Genomic DNA, 3,558 nt, shown 5'->3' on the forward strand with positions numbered 1-3,558 from the left:
CGACTTACCCAGGAGCATCCTCTTCTCCTACTGCAGATCGCTCCTACTTGCAGTACTTCTGATGCATTTGTGCCTGTCTTCGAGCTAGACTATGAGCAACTTGAGGCAAAGCCTGTCTCTTTTCATCTGTTACCCCATCATGGGGCTCAGCATATGGGCGGCACAAATCCAGGGCACTGGACAGACGGTCATAGGTCAGGAAACCCATGCCGACTGCTCAGGACCACAGAGCTGGGGAACAGCCAGTATCGGGCAGTCACCAGAGGTGGGGACCCAAGTGGGCATCTCCCAGGGGAAGAGCAGGCCAGATGCCCGGTGCTCCCCACCAACGGTGTGGCTGGGCCACTCCTCTTCGTTACAACGCGAGACCTTTGGGCCTACTGTGGGCTCGTCCACTCCTTCAACAGACCCTGAGCACTTCTGAGAAGCAGGCTTGGGCTACCTGCTGGGGACAGGGAGGTAGGGAGCTCAGGATCCTGGGAAAGCCACTATTCGAGTGCAGGGGCTCAGAGACAGGTCAGCAGAGCCTGTCTTGGGGGCACAGAGGACAGACCCCAAACCTTGCCTGAAGGAGACAGGAAAGCTCCCCAGAAGAGATGGTCCTAAGCACCCAGAGAAAGCTGCCATGTCAGCGCAGGGCAGGGCAGGAGGGGTGCACACAGAGGAAGGCACACCCCCAGAGCTGCGAGGGCAAGGGTCTCATGCCACGGAAAGCCCATGCTGGCTAAAGGGCCATCATAAGGAAGACCATACACACCAGCTTGAACTCATCACCTGTAGAGAGGGGTGCGTGTGTCTGCACACACCACAAGCAGGGATGTGTGGGGAAAGGTTTAACAACTGGCTAGGGAGGGGGGTGCACCTTCATTTGTCCAATTTGCCAATCCCTGTGGTGGACACGGTCCACCTTCGAGTCAAGAGTTGGGAAGAGATGAGCCCCAGGAGACAGGTGCATTTGGCGAGTGGGAGGCGTGCAGCCAGGCGTGCAGGAGCCATTTCGGGTTCTTTCTTAAAGGTATATCCTTCCGTAGGACTTACCAATTTTCTTGGAGTGTGAGCCAATTGTTTCTGCATGGTATTGTTTCCAGTTCCCTGTTCCTCTTTCTTCCAAGTGGATTTAGAATTCAAAAATGCTTGTGGAACAATCATAATGCAGGATGATTTTTATTTTGGCCACTTTCCCTCTCCTTTACAGTCATCTTTCCTACACCAAATTCAACTGCTATTTGAGCTACTCCCTTGTGTTCAGTCCAAATTATTCAACTTAGCTTTTATCGAAAGAGCTCAGGGTTTTTGTTTACACAGGCAGATTAAATATCTTTCCCTCCTAAAATCCCCTTAAAATGACAGTAAAGAGATAAAAGTAAAAGGTAAAGACTCAAAGGGCAAGGAGGGTGGGAGGGAAGACACGGGGAAGAGAGGTCAGGGGAGTGCAGAGCTGGGGAGCACTGACAGTGGCCCTGACTCAGCAGACCTGAGACACCGGAGCCCCAGGAATGCTGAACCCACAAAGGCAGGACTTGGGCCGGGCAAGGTCGGGTGGGCAGGTAGTCCCAGGGGACACTGGAAGTAGAGAGGCAGGGTGGAGGCGCTAGAAGCAGGCTGGGTGGTGGAAATTTATAGAAGAAGCAATTAGGGAGCTGCCGGGCCCCAGCCTCACAAAAGACTGGGGATCAGCTCTGGACATGTGGGCCCAAAAGACCCTGGATCCACGACACCAGCTGTCCCCAGCTGGACCCCAAGGCATGACCTCTACTGCTCACCCGCTTGTACCCACCGGCTTTTGTCCCATATTTTACTTAAGCTCTTCTTTCCAGCTTATCTCACAGGCCAGAAAGACCCAATGGGCCTAACATCCATGATGGAAACTGAAACCACCCCTCAAGCAATAACAATGGCCTAACAAAGAGCTCAGGCCAGCCCAGACCACCCAGACTAGTCGGGGCTTAACCCTTGACTAACGCCTGTGAGGATGGGCCACCGAGTGACCGAGCGTTGCCTTTACCTCATTATAAGACTAAAATCTCTGTCTAACAAGGAACACAAGCCTCATTTATAGAACATACAATGTATGTACAGGCATGTTTCCTTAAGGTTCATGCAGGACCTTCTGCCCACCTCTATATATGATGGCAAGCTTCCCCATCACAATATTCATCCTAACCCTAAATAAAAGGAACCCATTCACCCTTGCTTGGGGAGTCACGGCTTTGGAAGTTATTCCCAGGGATCTCCTTATTTGCTGAAAATAAAGTTTCTTTTGTGCAACAACTCACCTGGTATGGTTTCTATCTGTGACTCACCATGGAGCCAACTTACGTTGGTTCGGTTACACAGCCACATGGAGGAGAGGGTGCTACTCACAAAATCAGGGAATTAAGTGAAAGTGTGCCCCCAGAAAAAGGAGGCTCCCTACCACCCGGTTCCTTGACTCTGGGAAACCCTTCTATGAATGAAACAGCAGGTTTCCTGCCCAATCAGTGTCAACAACACCTAAGAACACCACTCCATACACACACACACACACACACGCACACACACAATTACACACACCCAGCACTCACACTCACAGACATCCGGAGGGTTGCCCATCTGCTTGTTTTGTTTTGTTTAACACTTACATATTATTCGACATGCAATGAGCACCACCCACTAGACAAAAGCCTGTACCAGGAAAGAGAGGAAAGAAGGGAGGGCTGGAGAGAGGGGGGGTAGAAGGAAAGGTAGGAGGGAGGAAAGAAGGAAGAATAGTTGATTCCTAGGGCTATTATAACCAAGTACCACCAATTAGGTAACTTAAAACAACAGAGATTCATTTTCTCATTGTTTTGGAGGCCAGAGTCCCAAGTCAAGAGCATACTCACTCCGAAGGCAGTAGGGGAGGATCCGTTCCTTGACTCCAGCTCCTGGAGCCCCAGGAGCTCCCTGGTTTTCGGCTGCCTCACTCAGTCTCTGCCTCCATCCTCACCTGGGCTTCAGCTCATCTCTCCATGTAGCTTCTAAGGATGTTATCACTGGATTTAGGGCCACACAGGTAATCCAGGATGTCCTCGTCTTGAGATCCCTAACTAAATAACATCCACATAGACCCTCTATCCACATCAAGTAACAGGGTCCAAGGGTCAGGACGTGGACATATTTATGATGAACCCACCATTCAACCCCCTGCGGAAGGAAAAATGGGAAGAGGAAAAGACAGGAACGTTAACAAAAAGAGAATGAAAACCAAGAGAAAACCAAAAACAAGTAGAAAAACTACTAATTGCCTGTGATAAAAAGATATTGCAGATATTGCCTCCATGAAATAAGAACAGAAGGTGATAACAAAAGGGGGAGTGTACATCTCTGTTTACAGCTCACGACAGCCGAAAGCTAGAAGCAACCCAAGTGACCACCAAGGGATGAATGGATCCACAAAACCCCATCTATACACACAATGGAATACTACTCAGCCTTAAAAAGGAAGGACATTCTGATGTATGCGATAGCATGGATGGCCCTTGAGGACATTGTCTAAGTGAAATAATCCAGTCACAAAGGACAAATAGTGCATGATTC

The sequence above is a fragment of the Mirounga leonina genome, unplaced genomic scaffold (genome assembly GCF_011800145.1).
Source record: "Mirounga leonina isolate KUSES-001 unplaced genomic scaffold, KU_Mleo_1.0 Mir_117, whole genome shotgun sequence".
Lineage (NCBI taxonomy): Eukaryota > Metazoa > Chordata > Mammalia > Carnivora > Phocidae > Mirounga > Mirounga leonina.